Source organism: Puma concolor, chromosome E2 (genome assembly GCF_028749965.1).
Source record: "Puma concolor isolate L17-30 chromosome E2, mPumCon1.1.hap2, whole genome shotgun sequence".
Lineage (NCBI taxonomy): Eukaryota > Metazoa > Chordata > Mammalia > Carnivora > Felidae > Puma > Puma concolor.
In genome coordinates, this window is record NC_141681.1 from 49,717,429 (window position 1) to 49,732,502 (window position 15,074).

The window sequence follows — 15,074 nt, forward strand, 5'->3', positions numbered from 1 at the left end:
ACAGTGTGGGTCCCAAGAGGCTGCCGAGTACAGGGGTTAGTAGGTAGTTCCGAGTCTGTTATGCGCTGCACATGTCCCGTGTACTTACTTTGTACGCCCGCGGGGTAGGTGTTTCCTGTATTTATTTCTGTTCCGCGCTTGCAGTGTAGGTCCCTGGAGCCTTCTCTGTACACGTGGGCAGTTGGTGATTCTTGTGTTTCTCTCACACACATGTCACAAGGGTCCCGTGTGCCCACGCAGTCTGTGCGGGACAGCAGGGAGGGTAACAAAGCGCTGGGCAGCTGTGGCTGCTGAGCTGAGACTACGCGCGATGCTCCTCCTCCTCCCCCCTCCCCCAACCCTGTCAGTCTGGGTACCACTCGCAGCCCCATCCTCCTCCCCGCATCGCAGTGCCCCCTTCTGACTTGGGGTGGGAGCCACGTACCCTCCCCGGACCCAGAGCACACCATCTCTTGCCCAGGGTCCCTTTCCCCTCAGCCCCCCTTTCCTTCCTCTCCCTCCCAGCCTTACAGTGCCTGGCACAGGGGAGGTGCTCACTGAGCGGATACTGCCCTCCTCCCTCCCCTCCCCTTCTTATCCCTGCTGTTCTCCTTTCCCCCCACCTGCTCTCTCCCCCTGGGTGCTCCCCTAGACCCACTTGTCACTCTCCTGGTCTCTGCTCTCACCCCAGCCTGCCCCTTTATGCTTTCCCTAGACTCTGTCTCTTTGTCCCCCTTCCTCTTCCAAATCTTAGTCTCAATTTCTGATTCTTCATTTATCTCTTACTATCTCTGTCTTGTATCTCCCCATGGATCTCTGTCCACCAGAAAGCCTCTTCTGATGTCTGTCTTCGTCTCCTTCTCTGTCTCCTGCATTCTCTGTCACTGTCTCTCTGTGTATCTCTGTGTTTCTCTGCTCAGCACTTTCTCTGCTCAGACCCTCAAAATCAGTCTTTGCTTTCTGTCTCTCATGGTCTCTGTCTCTTCCCATCTTGACTTCTGTGTCTCTCTCTGTATATTTCTTTCTTTCTTTCCTTCTGTTTCTTAGGTTCTTTCAGAATCCCTGTCTATTTCTCTGTCTACTTCTCACTAATCATCTGTCTTCTTGTCTGCCTCTGTCCGTGTGTCTCTCTCTGCCTTGTCTCTGTATCTTTTGGTCTCTGCGTGTGTTTATCTGGCTTTGCCCCCCCCCCCCACCATGGCTCTTTCTTCGTACTCCCTGATTCTGCATGTCTCTCTTATCTTCATGTCTATCTCTCTGTCTCTGTCTCTCTGTCTCTGTCTTCCTGTCTCTGTATCTCTCCAACTCTGAGTGTAGTTCTTTCTCCTATCTCTGATTCTTGCATGTCTGTGTCTCTTATCTCTGCGTCTATCTCTTTGACGCTCTCTCTTTATGTCTCTATATCTATAGATAGAGATACATAATTCCATCTCCTGTCTGTGTGTCTGCTTCTCTGTGGCGGTCTTTCTGGCGCTTCATCTCTTTTCTCTCTGCATAGACCTCTTCCCCTTATCGCTTTGTCTCTGGGTGTCTCTGTGATTCTTGGTGCCTCTCTGCTTGCGTGCCCCCGTTTACCGATCCCCACCTCTTTCTCACCCCCTGCACTGTGCCTGTGTTTATATGTTTCTGTGTATCTCTGACATCTCTCTGCCTCTGTTAGTCTCTCCCTGCCTCCATGTTTCCTGTACTACGGTCTCTCCTGTCTCCCTTTCCTCCCTGTCTCTGTGTCTCTGGTGTCTCTTTGAGGTCTCTTTGAGGCCTCTCTCTGCCTTTGAGTCTCTCTCTGCTCCCTACCCTTCTCTCTCTGTCCCCGCATCTATGTTTCCTGTGTGTCTCTGTGTATCTCTGTGTCTCTGTCTCTAGGCATCTCTTTGTCTCTGAGTCTTTCCCTGCCTCTGTGTCTTCTGTGCTCCTGGTCCTCTTCCCTCTCCCTTTTCTCTCTGTCTCTGGATGTCTCTCTGTCCGTGGGTGTCTCTGTGCCTCAGGGTCTCTCCCTGCCTTTGAGTCCCCCTCTGCTCCCCACCCTCCTCTCCCTTTCCTCTCTGTCTCTTTCTGTGTTTCTGTGTCTCTGTGTGTCTCTGCGCTGTGTGTCTCTGGGCTTCTCCTTGTCTTGGTGTCCCCCTCTACTCCCCGCCCCTCTCCCCTCTTTCTGTCACTGCGTCTCTATCCGTCTCAGCCTATCTCTGCTTATCTCTGAGTCGCTCTGTCTCTGTGTATCTCTGTGTCTCTGTGGGTCTCGGGCCTCTCCCTGCCTCCGTGTCCCCTGCGCTCCCCGCCCTCTCCCTCTCCCTCTCTCCCCCCTCGCTCTCTCGCTCGCGCTCTCTCTCTGAGCATCCTTGGGCCCGGGGTTGCCATGGGGACAAGGTGGGAGCCGGGGATGGCGCGCGCCTGGGCTCGCGCCGGCAGCTCAGGCGAGGAGCAGCGGCCAGAGCAGCGCCAGCAGCAGGCAGCGAGCGGGCGCGGGAGCGGGAGCGGGAGCGGGGGTAGCGTTGGCGGCGGCGGCTCCTCCTCGGCCATCCCCTCGGAGCCGTGCAGCTGACGCGCATGGCGAAGACAGCGGCGCCTACCGATGGGAGCAGCGGTAAGGCAAGGCGGCGCGGCGCAGCCGGGCGGGCGGGCGGGCGGGCGGGCGGCGGGCAGCCTCCTCCTCTCCCCAGCTCGCCTGCGCGCCCGCCCGCCCGCCCTCCCTTCCTCCCTCTCCCCTCGCAGCCCCTGCCCGCCCGCCCGCGCCGCGCTCGCCCTTCCATTTAAAAATCTTTAAAACTTTGCATATTAATATCTGCGCTTTGCATAATCTGACCCGCGCTTTATTGATTGCAAGAAGCTTAATGCAGCCGGCTCGGCCTATTGCAGAGAGCTCTCCGGGCGGGAGCCGGGCGGGCGCCGCTCGCTCCGCACCGCGCTCCGGCTGCCCGCCGCCGCTGCGGCCCCGGCCCTCTCGCCTCCCTCCCGGCGCCCGGCGTCGGGGCTTTGCCCCTGGCTGGGTATTTTTATTATTTGGGGGCGAGGGGGATGGCTTGCTGTCGGTGGCGGCGAGGGAACCAAAGGAGATGAGCGTGGTGGTGGTGTGTGTGAGGGGGGTGGGGAGGGATGAGAAGAAATGGGGACGGAGAGGAGGTGAAGAGGGAGAGAAAAAGGGGAGAAGGGGCAAGAAGGATGGGGAAAGGAGAGGCGTGGAGCGGAAGGCAGTAGAGAGAGAGAGAGCGCAGTGACTGAGGACGGAGCCGAAAGGACGGAGGAGCGAGCGGAGACAGAGAAGAGAAAGGAGGGAGGCGAGAGCAGCGCGGAGAGAGAAAGAGCCGACGGCCGGGAGCTGGCGACGGAGACCAGGCGGTGGTCGCATCGTCGCTGCCGCCCCAGGCAAAAAATAAAGAAAAAGAGAAAAAAAATAATACCAATAAAAAGACGATGAAAATAAAACACATCGCAGCTGGGGCCATCGTATACAAAAAAGGAGCGAGTGCAGAGAAGAGGCGAGGTGGCATCCGCTCCCGGCTGGCCTCGGCGCTTTGGAGAGGCTCCCCGGGCTGGGTGGGATCCCCATTTTTGACCCTGCATTTGGGGAAGGGGCGACTGTGGAGAGAATGAGGCGAGAGGGGGTCAGGGCTGGTGGTGGTGCCGCCTGCTTTTTTTCCCCCCTTTCCTGGGGGTGTGGGGGCCGGTTTAGTGTGAGGATATTGGTTGCTGATGCTGTCTGAAGCTCCGAAGCAAGCAGGGTGCATGGGGGGGAGAGGTAAGAGGGCACGGGGGACCAGAAAGGGCTGGGGGTGGAAATGAGGGGCAAGAGAAAGAAACGGGGTGCTCTGGACTGCCGGCAGGGTGGAAGATAGGAGAGGGAGCAGCTGGGATGGGGCGCGGAGAGGCGGTGGCGTTTCTGGTAGGAGGAGAGGTGGGAGCGGAGCTCCAGGGCTGGGGAGTGATGTTGGGGAGCTAGGATGCACCCCTCAGCTCTCTGGGCAAAGTCTGTAACTTGGGGAACCCCTTTGGCGGCCTCCTCCTGCCTCTGAGCTTGCTTCTCTTTTCTTCCTCTCCTGTCCTTTCTCGGATGCTTTTTCTCCATCTCCTTACCGGGTTCTCTTTCTCCCTGTTTTCCAGTTTGTCTCTTCTTCCTCTCAATAAAAGCTTTCTCCTCCCCACTCAGTTTTCTTTCTTTCTTTCTTTCTTTCTTTCTTTCTTTCTTTCTTTCTTTCTTTCTTTCTTTCTTTCTTTCTTTCCTCTTTCTCCCCACCCCTTCCTTTCTTTTTCTCTTTTTTTTCCCTTCCCCCTTCCCCCTTTTCTTTCATTCTTCCTCCCTGCCACTCATTTTCTCTGTTGCCCTGTCCTTTCTGTCCCCTCCCTCAGTTTCATTTATTCATCACTTTTGTGGCATTGGCCTTGAACAGAGTGCCAGGGAGAGGGGGTCTGTGCAAAGACAAGGATCTCCCGAGTTCCCAGCAGAGCCTAACCCCGATTCTGATTCCGTACCCCCATGTGTTTCTACTGTCTTTTTTCTCTGCTGGGGGCTTGGGTCTGCCCTGGGGTTCTAGCGCCACCCCCTATTTCCCCTGGCTCCCTAGAGAAGTCCCGCTGGACGTTCACTGGGGCCATTGGAGGGGGAGGGGAATACCTTAAGTGAGGGCTCATGGCTATGGACTCAGCCCCACTGAGAGAGAAGGGTGTGGACAGAGAAGAAAATGACATGGATGGCTAGTGGGAAGTGAAAAGGGGAGAAAATTGGGGGGGGGTTCCATCTGAGAGGATCTCTAGAGCTTCTGAGTCCCAGGTAAAAGGTCCTAAGAGAAAATATCTGGCCTGCAGACCACTCCCCACTTTCCCCCTAGCTCTTGAGGCCTGTGGAGTTGGAGAGCAGGTCCTGGGTTTAGAGCAAGACCCCATGAGCTGCTTAACTCAGTAGGTTTTAGTCTCTTGCCATCTTGTCGGTGAAATTTGCCCCCTCCCCCAGGGCATGGGAATATAGCGTCATTGCGCAGTGGGGGTCTGGTGTGTACGGAGTCAGACCATGGCGGCAGTGTCTGTGTATAACAGGGCCTGTGTGTGTTGCGAGAGGTGTTCCGGATGGACTGACTGTGTGCAGAGCTTGGGAGCCTTGGCAGAGTGAGGAGCCAGAGGTGTAGAATCACGACATGTGTGTTCAGCAGGGGGCTGGGTACGGGGGGCTCCCATTGTGGGCAATACATGTGCAGGAGGGAGTAGGCGCGTGTATTTACACTGGTTCTTCCCTCGTCTGGATGTTCACGGGCCCCTCGCCGAGCGTTCACTTGGGAGGCACTCGCTGGCTCTGTGCGTGGTAGCCGTCCATGCGTGTGCCAAGTCTGGCGTCGGCAGTGGGTGCATCGGCGTGTACGTGCAGCATGGTTGTAGTAGAGGTTCTGCGCGTATGTACGAGGTCTGGTCTGAACGTGGTGTGTGCACATGAGGATATATGTTAAATAAAGTCACATGTGAAAGTACCATTGCTGCACGGAGCTATTATTATTGTTATTATCACTGTTGTTTTCGTTAGGTGTCTCTGTGTGTCCCGGGTCAGGGGGAGGGTGGGTTTATGAAGCAGGGTCTGGGTGCCATGATGAGAGATGTGCACAGGAGTCACGGGCATATGGGTGGGCTCGACAGCATGCTTGCACAGCAACCTTGAAGCTGGGTTCAAGAAAACAAAACAAGAAAAGATGCCCCCTCCCCGAAGTCAGCCAGCCCACAGAAACCTTCCCTGGCTCTTCCCTAGTAACAAAGCGTCCCGTGTCAGGGGGTGGTAGGCAGGCCAGGAGGGAAGCAGATCAGGGCCGCGGTCTGCATCTCCAGGTGCTGGTAACGCAATTCTGTGTCTACTTCCTGATTTCTGGGTAATGTTGGACAGAGGCCCATTCGTGCCCACTGGGAGGTCCAGATCCCCATTCCCGTTTCCCTTAAGCTACTGGCCAACCCCCTGGTTGCTTGCAGTGCCATTCTTGGGGGCCCTGGTTACCCTCTCGTCCTCACTTCCCTCTGCCAGTCTTTGCAGGGAAAATGGAGGGTGTCTGTGACAGAGGCCGTGGCAAGGAAAGAACTTGGCCACCGTGTGTGTGTGTGCGCGTGTGTGTGTGTGTCTGCACGTGTCCACACCCATGCTGTGTGTGTCATAGAGGTTAGCCTATATATCCTAGATAGCATGCTGGCTAGATTTTTTTTCTAGCGGATCCATCAGTGGCCACCCCCAGGCCTCCTCCATATTCTGGTTCATACATGCAGGGGCTGTAGGCCAGACCCCTTCTCCCACTAGTGTGACAGCCAAGCTAGGGGCCCTAATCTCAGCACCCTACTGGGTAGAACTTGTGAGAGCCCTGGCTCATAATCCTAATGTGGGGGGCATGATGCAGGCATGAGGGGGACAGATGGCCATGCCAGGAGCTGCTTGGACCTTGATGGGGGCAAGGGAGCAGTTTCCATGTCTGATATGTGCTGGTTAATTTCCAGGAATTTTTTTCAGGATTGAAATGCTTAAGGAACCCGGGTATGGAGAATTGTTCGAGGAGAGAGTGAGTGTGGGGTCTCCTCAGACTGGGGTCTGTTCTTTCTTCTAAATATATATCACTCATCATTTTCCCCTTGGGCCCAACACCTCCTGATTTAATAATAATAATAATGACGATGATACACGCCCCTTACATCCACCTAGATCTTATAGCAGCCCTGATGATGTCCCTTTCACAGATAAGGGTTTGAGGTCCATAGCATTCTCCCAGGCTGTAAGCTACCCAGCGGTGCTAGCACCCACACCTCTGGGCCTGGTACCAAGCTTAGTCTGTCCTTAGAGGTCTTTCCCTCTCCCTTTAGCTGTCCCAGCACCATTTCCTTTCTCTGGCTTGGCCCCTTCCCCACTTCCTTCCTGCCCCCTGAGATGTCCATCCACAGGCCTGTCTCCCAGGACCCGTCAGGTGGATGGATGCCTTATGTGGCTCAGTGAGGGCTTCGAGGACCTGGGTCTCGCTTTGTATCCTGAAGGGAAAGCTGGCAAATGAGCAAGGTCAAGAGCCCATTCTGTTGGTGACAGTTTGAGCCTGGGCCTGTTCAAAGACAGGGTTACAGATGGGCTTACATTCTCCCCGCCCCCTGCCAGTGAGCCCCAGGCTGTGGCCTTGCGAGGCAGGTGACTCTCCCTCATTTGCCCACAGCCCCACTTTCATTAGGTGCTTGGGGCAGGCAGCTTTTCCAGCTCTGAAACAGTCAGAAGGAGGCTAGAGATGGTGGCCCTACATACTAGGTCCCCACATTCAATAGGTATTTATCGAGTAGTGTGAGTCACTGAGCAAATGAAGTATACAGTTAGTTCCCTGAGGTATTCAGGCAATGGTAGCACGATCACACCCTCCCTGCACATGATTATCAGACACCAACCACAGACTCTGAAGTGGCCCCCATCCCAGCCTTAGACAAGATTCTGGTACCTGGACTGTGAGCATGGAGGGAGTTTCCAAGTCACTGGGACTCCGGACAAGGAGGGAGGTGTGGGTTTAAACAGGGAGGGAGGTCTTTGAAGATGCTCAGTCACCGAGGAAGGGGGGTGCAGAAAGACGGCAGAAAGATGGAAACTGGGAGGAAGCAGCCCCAGTTGGGGGTGTGGCCCTAAGAGCAGAGGTTGGCACAGTGTCGTAGGGCCCGTCTAGGGAGGCTCGGAGAAGTTTGGACTTGATCTGGCCGGCTGTGAGGAGCCAGCACTATTGCGATCACGTGCACACATGTGTATCTCGCGACAATGTGCCTTGGACAACACGGACTAGTATGTGAGCATGAGTGCATGCGCCCGTGCCCTCACATGGAACCCTTGTCCCTGGCATCCATTCAGACACAGTCTCCCTCGCAGAAACCAAGGGGGCTACTTTAGCCCTTATCCTCAGGATCCCGTATCACACAGGCTGTGGCCACACACTCGTGTGTAAGAGCAGGCTGGGGACCCTCCCCCACCGGGGTGCGGACTCATGTGGCATTCGCAGACTTAATCCGCCGCAGTGAGGCCAGGGAGACAGCATCTGTCACTTTCACAAACACAGGCAACGGAGTCTGGGAGAGACATACTCCACTTGCTCACAACCGCTCGAGAAGCAAACGTCTGTCCTGCGCTGCCCCCCGTGCCCAAGACAGAAACAGCCCCTCATGGCCTCCCACATCCAGGCTAGCCTTACACACTGAGTCACTGCTGGCAGGAAAGCACACACACATGCACACGCATGTGCACACATGTGAAGCACTGTCCCTGACATCCTAAGTCCCCGTATGCACAACCACACTCAGACTCTCTTTGACTTTAAGCACAGCTGCTGATATCCTAACCCCTTACTCTTGCTCTCTCTCTCTCTCTCTCTCTCTCTCACACACACACACACCACACACACACACTCACGCACACACACACTCCTTTTGACTTAAAGCACAGCTGTAGCCATCCCATCACCCATACACACATGCCTGCAAGCGGACTCACACACACACACTCAAACACACAGTCTCCCGATCCACCAGAACCACCGTGGCCAGCGGTCATTGAAGAATGACAGCATGAGCAGTGTGCCGAGGGGGGGTCGCCCTGAGGCATGGGCTGTGGGTCACACAACAGGGACATCAGACTCCCTTGAGGGAAGGGTCAGGGAGACCACCCCGGAAGGGCTCCATTGGTCTGGACGGTTCTGCCAGGTAAGGAAGATTCAACAAATTCAGGCCAGAGGCGGGAGCCGGCTAATGGCCGAGGCCGCTGATGGCCGAGATGGCTGGTCAGCAAGGAGGGGAGGCTCGACAATTGATGTGATCGGGGCTGGACAAATGATGGCGCATTTGGCTAAAGCTGGCCAGGGGGCCAGAGACCAGAAACGGGGCGGCTATTCTCGCCTCAGTGGGGAAAGGGCCAGAGCGGGCTGTGCTGCATCCGGGTGGCTTTCCCAGCCTGGCTTCGCCGTGCATCCTGCCTGCTTTTGGGGTCTTTGTACGTGTGTGTGCTCATATGTGTGTTTGTGTGCACGCACAGTTATCTACGATTGTCAGCGTGCACCTGTCTCCGTAGAACTTTGTGTCTTCGGGACTCTTGGTATGCATCTATGTGCGCACCTTTGTGTGTGCCCTTGCTTGTGTGTGTGTGTGTGTGTGTGCGTGCGTGCGTGTGTGTGTACATGCACACCCACAAAGTGTCCAGGTGCCTTTCTCACCGGACCCCGTGCACCTTTGTGTCCAAGTGTGCGTGTGTTTATTGAGTGTGTGGGGACCTTTCTTATTGTGAGATGCTCTTCGTTCTTGTGCACTTGTAGTGTTTTGGCGTTGGGGTGAAGGTTAGGTGAGGAAGAAGGGATGTGGGTCTGGCTCTGGGATCCCAGCTATCTGCGCATCTGGTGGCTCACAAGCCTGTCTTTGTGCATCGTTTGAGCCTCTGTCTGGGTATGGGCGGGCGTGGGCTTATGTGCTTGCCTGCTCCAGAGTTTGAATATCTGTGTGTCCACAACAGCATCTCCCACTGAGCATGGCTGTGAGTGGGGTGGGCCAGACCAGGATGAGGGGGGCATCTCCCTGAATCTCATCATCCCTCTGGAAGCAGTCACGCAACCCATCCTGGGCCTGGCTGGGACCCAGCAGCCCGGCACAGTGCAGACCACCCCTCCTCCTCCTTCTCCCCCCATGACCTTTGAGCACAGCAGCCCCAAATACATATTTATCAGAGGGGCTGTGGGGACCAGCCCCTCCCCCACCACTCCCCTCAGGGCCCAGCCTGCCTGGCTGCGGAGAAATTAACCTTGTGACACAGGAGCTTGCCGACACCCCGGCCCCCTCCCCATCCACACGGCACACATGAGCATGGATGGGTGTGAGGGAGAGAGAGAGAAAGAGAGAGAGAGAGAGAGAGAGAGAGAGAGAGAGAGAGAGGGAGAGAGAATAGGTACTCATCCAGACTGGGAAGGCAGTAGCAGCTAGGGGAAGAGAGACACACAGGTATATACATGTCCAGGTCACTCCTGACATACACACCACACACACACACACACACACACACACACACACACACACACACACTGTCTTTCTCTTTTTTTCTCTCTCTCTCCAAACTACAGAGGCTATATAAGTCTTGAACAGATGCACAGGCAAATTTTGAAATATACATGTAGACATATGCAGTGGTCCTGAGATAGATTCACACACAGATTCTCAGACACATGATGGACATGTACACCTGTGGGTCCTGAGACCCAGGTGCACATCCCCTTGGCCAGAGCTTCTCTTGGAAAATGCACAGGTACTAAAGCCTACAGATCCACACAGACGTTTGTGCCTACATCACCAGAGATGCCGAAATGGACATGCCAGATTTGAACATGGACACATCAGATAGGCACATACACACAGGTATGAAACCCCAGACATCTGTGCATCACGTATGTACCGAGGCATCACAGGACAAGACAGATACCAAAGCACCAGGGTGCTCCTCACATAGAGAGTTGTTTTTTTCAACAGAAAGGGTACAAATACGGACACTAAAACATGGTGGCATCCCAGCTTATATGCCCGTGGGTGCATGCAGGCCACATTCAGAGGTCCTATGGGAAGCCACTCATGGTGAGTGGAAGAGGCGTATTCTGTTATAGACACAAACACCCCCCTCTCAGACTCATCCCCTTAGAGCAAAATGAAAATGGGTAGATGCTTAAGTCTGAAAATATTAATGGAATGAACCCACTCATCACACAGGAACACAGCCCTGTGTGAGCCAGGCCCTGTCTTAGAAGCTGGGAAAAAATGATTTACAAGATGGACCTGGGCTTTGCTCTCCAAGAGCTCTGAGCCAACAGGACGGGCACTGATCAGACCTCCGTGTATAGTTAGTTATAAACGGTGATAACGTCTGGGAAGGAAGGAAACGAGGCTGTGGGAGGGGTCATGGGAGAGCCTGGTTTAGATTGGTGGGTCAGGGGGAACACCTCTGAGGAAGTGACATTTAAGCTGAGCATTAGTCACAACACAGAGATTCTAAATGCGCACATGCATCCCTCCCGAAACTCACCAAGACCACACAGGCATAAACAATACAGGACACAGATCCCCGCCCCGCCTCCAATTTTGCTGTGCCTTAGTGCCCGTCTAGAAAACCTCTCTGGTGGGAAATGGAGTCTCCCCCACTGGCTGGGGCCCAGATACCGGGGCTTTGATAGAAGCACACAGAACATGCTGGGACCATGCGGAGCAGGAGGCCAAGCTGCCTGGGGGAGTCCAGAGGCTTCACCAAAGAGGTGACATGGAGAAGGGTGTGCAGGGTCTAGAGGAAAAGGGGAAGCAGAGGGCTTTCCAAATGGAGGCACTCCCTATGCACAGGCACGGAGGTGTGAGCCAGTGTGGGAAGTCGCTGGACTAGCAGGGGTGTGCAGGGAGGGGTGAGAGATGAGGCTTGACATCACTGGGAAGGTCTGTAAGGCTCAGGATTTATTCCAGATGCACCATGTAGCATGGAAGCGTTTTGCGGGAGAGACTCGACAGGATGTAAGCTGGGAACCAAGTCAGGGATCCTTTGGAGGATCCTCTGGCGTGGCAGAGAGACAGGAGGAAGATGGCAAGATATGGAGGGAGGGACCTCCTGCCCTGCCTGTCCACTCTAGGATCCCTGCCCAAGGCCTGGCCAGGGAGGCGACACAGACAGCCTTCCCCTTGCTCCCAGCCCCATATCTTGGCCTCTGAGCAGAGTTGGACAAGCTACAACTTCTCCCACATGGAGATTTGGTGGGAGCTGGAGGTCGAGGGTTACAGTCCCCCTGAGTGACTGCCCATATGCTACTGTTTTCTGAGGCCTTCTGTGGCCAGGCCTGAGCTGCATGCCAAGGCACACGGATGAGCCTGACCCTTCCCTGCTCCAGGGGAGTCTCCAGTCCCCTGACAAAACCCTGTCAGGGACTCCACGGGTTTATTAAAGGCTTCTTGAGGTTGTTCTTAGAGAATGAATGGGTCAGAAGGCCCCACAGGGCATATGGGAAAGGGATGAGGGTGCAGCCTGGTTTTTGAAGGTGAGACCAACCTTCACCTGCCACAGTGAGAAAGCCTATCATCCCTCTTCTCACCCCCACCCCTCCCTAGAACATCTTCCTTAGCCTAGAAGTCCCATATGATGGCGCCCTCCTGCCTATTCAATTTCTACTCCTTTTTTTCTTGTCCCCAGAAGCTCAGTCCACTCTGGCCATCTTGGTGTTCCTCAAACACACCAACATTGGTCCTGCCTAGGGCCTTTGCACTTGCTGTTTCCTTTGCCAGGAAAGCCCTTATCCCATACTTTATTTGGGCTTCTACTCAAAACCCACTTTACCCCACAGGCCTGCCTTTCTTTCTTTCTTTCTTTCTTTCTTTCTTTCTTTCTTTCTTTCTTTCTTTCTTTCTTTCTTCCTTTCTTTCTTTTTAATTTTAATGTTTATTTATTTTTGAGAGAGAGAGACAGAGTGCAAACAGGGGAGGGGCAGAGAGTGAGGGAGACACAGAATCTGAAGCAGGCTCCAGGCTCTGAGCTGTCAGCACAGAGCCCAACCCGGGGCTCAAGCCCACAGACCGCGAGATCATGACCCGAGCCAAAGTCAGACACTTAACCGACAGAGCCACCCAGGTGCCCTGCCCTCCCCACCCCCCACAGGCCTTTCTTGACCTCTCAGTCTAAAGAAACATTCTTCTGTAACCTACCCCTTCACCTGCTTTATTTTCCTTCTTAGCTTTTAGATATGTATTCTTGTCTGTTATATCTACCCCTCCACTAGAAGGTCAATGCCATGAGGACAGGGACTTTGTCTTATTCAAAGGTGTATCCCCAGCACCTAGAATGGTACTCAGCACACTGCAAGTGCTCAGCGGATGTTTGTCGGACGAACAGGAGCAAGTCCCCTGTCATCCCACTTGCCCGTGTAATGAAGGGTGGAAATGGGCATCTGCTGTGCCACAGAAGGGTAGAAGGAGCCCACCTTCCAGGGGGATGCACCTACCTGGGTATCGGCAAGTCAGGCCACTGCCTGCCTGAACCCTGAAGCAGCCAGACTCCAGACCTGTCACCCTGGGGCTGTTCTCTCTACTCCGTTTCTCTTCACCACTCCACTCACCCCAGCCAATTCTCCTTGTCCCCCATCATCTCACCTGCTCACCTCCCCACCTCTTCCCTCCTCCTTCTTCCCCCCCACCCAGCACACACCCTAGCCACAGGGGAGGGGACCCCAGACCCACACACCCTGCTTCCAGTCCTATCCTGGCCGAGGGCAAATCATGTCACTCTTTTTAAGCCTCAACTTTCCTCCTCAGCGAAATAAGGTTTTTGTGGGGATGAAGAGTGACCGCGCGTGTGTGATGATGATACTAATAATAGCTGCTATTTATCGAGTACCTGCCAGGTGTTAGGCATTGTGCTGGGTGCTTTGAACTTTTTTTTTTCATTAGAAAAAAACGGAGGAAAAAAAAACCCCTGAGCATGGCGTGTCCCCAGAGTGTCAGGCCCCGTGCACGGTGCTGTGAATCACAAAGGTGAACATAAGCCTGCCGCACAGAGCTTACTATTCCAGTGTGCACGCACACACACAGGCCTGAAGCGCCACGCCGCTCGGGCGGTGGGGGCTTGTGCGCCTGTACTTGGCCCCTTTCAGCAGAAGCCCTGAGGGCCAGTTTGGAGGCCACTGAGGCAGCAAGTCTCCGATGAGAGACCAGCCCCAGCCATCCCTAATTCCCCTTTACTAACCCAGTGGGATCTTCCATTGTTCATATCTGGACTGTAGGGCCTGGCACAGGGTCTGGCCTAGAACTGGCCTTAGGAAATGCTTATTGAGTGAATGAATGAGTGAATGAATGAATGAATGAATGAACGAACAAAAAACATATTTAGCCAGGTGTCTTCACTGAATCTGCTCACACCCCAAGACAGAGTACCAGGACACACCCCCTCCCTTCCCCGCCCCCCCAATTCCCTCTCACCCTCTGTACACCCTACTCACATATGTCATTTATGGCTGGTAATCCTGATACCATTTCTCCCACTCCCTTGCCGCCTTCTGCGTCAGTTTCTCTGCTAAATTTGTTATAAGCATGGTCTTGACTTCTCACATGAGCATTGTGAGACAGGTGTTCTTATCGTCATTTTATGTCTGAGCAACTGGAGGCTCAGAGAGGCGAAGTAACTTGCCCAGGGTCGCACAGTGAGGCGGCGGCAAACCTGTTTTTTGGCCACCATGCTTTTCTGTCCCATAGAAGTCGGTGCTCTCCTGAGAGCCCTCTAGTCTACATGCACACTTGTTCTTGCAATGTCTTCCCTCCCAGCAGTGGGAGGCCATGACCCAGGAGCCAGGAGCCCCAGCATGTGTCCCAGCTCTGTCACAACCAGCTCTGTGCCTTTGGGAAAATTCTTTCCCTTCCTCTGGGCCACAACTTCTCCTCCAGCTGTCCCTCCTGTCTATAAGCCCTCAGCCAATTTCCTGAAGAGGGCATAGGGCACAGAATTTGGCTTGGTCCCACCCTGCCTTCTCTGATAGAGGATAAAGTAGAGGGGCTTTAGCTTTATTCTCATTTCGGGGCACGCTGGACTCTGCTGGACTTGGACACAGTGGGGACATAAGACAAGCCTGGCCGGGAAACGGGAGAGGGCCGGAGAAACGCCACTCACTGTGAGCCCACCGAGCTCCCAGCCACCTAGTGGGGCTCATTAACCCCCACTTTCTGCAATTACAGACATTAACTGATGTGCCACAATGTTCGCTGTAGAAAAAGAGAAAATGCAGATATACAGAGAGTTGAGGAAAAAAACCCACCATGGTAATCTAGTGAAACGAGAAAGAAAAATTAACTTCTTGATGCCTACCTTTCTGGCTATCTTTTTCTCAAATGGGTGTATGACTTTGAGGTTACCCAAAGAACTTACTAAAATTCAGATGCGTGGGACCAAACTCAGAATTCTGACTTCTGCTCTAAACCTTTTTCTTTGGCGGGCTGTGTGTGTGTGTGTATGTGTATGTGTGTGTCTCATACAAATGGGATCACATGCCACATATCAGTTTATAACCTGCCTTTTACTTCCTAATAGTGGATTACGAGCATCGCTCCCTTGTCAATGAATTTCTTTTGAGCATATTTTCTACAGC

General features: G+C 54.2%; 1 protein-coding gene across 1 annotated transcript in view; it reads left to right on the forward strand.

Moving 5' to 3' along the window:
• Positions 1-2,462: 2,462 nt before the first annotated feature.
• The window catches only part of POU2F2 (POU class 2 homeobox 2), a 77,206-nt gene continuing 64,594 nt past the window's right edge, over positions 2,463-15,074 (forward strand). The window contains exon 1 of the mRNA XM_086689914.1: positions 2,463-2,560. The gene's annotated coding sequence lies outside the window, so the exon portion shown is untranslated. The remainder of the gene's footprint in view (positions 2,561-15,074) is intronic.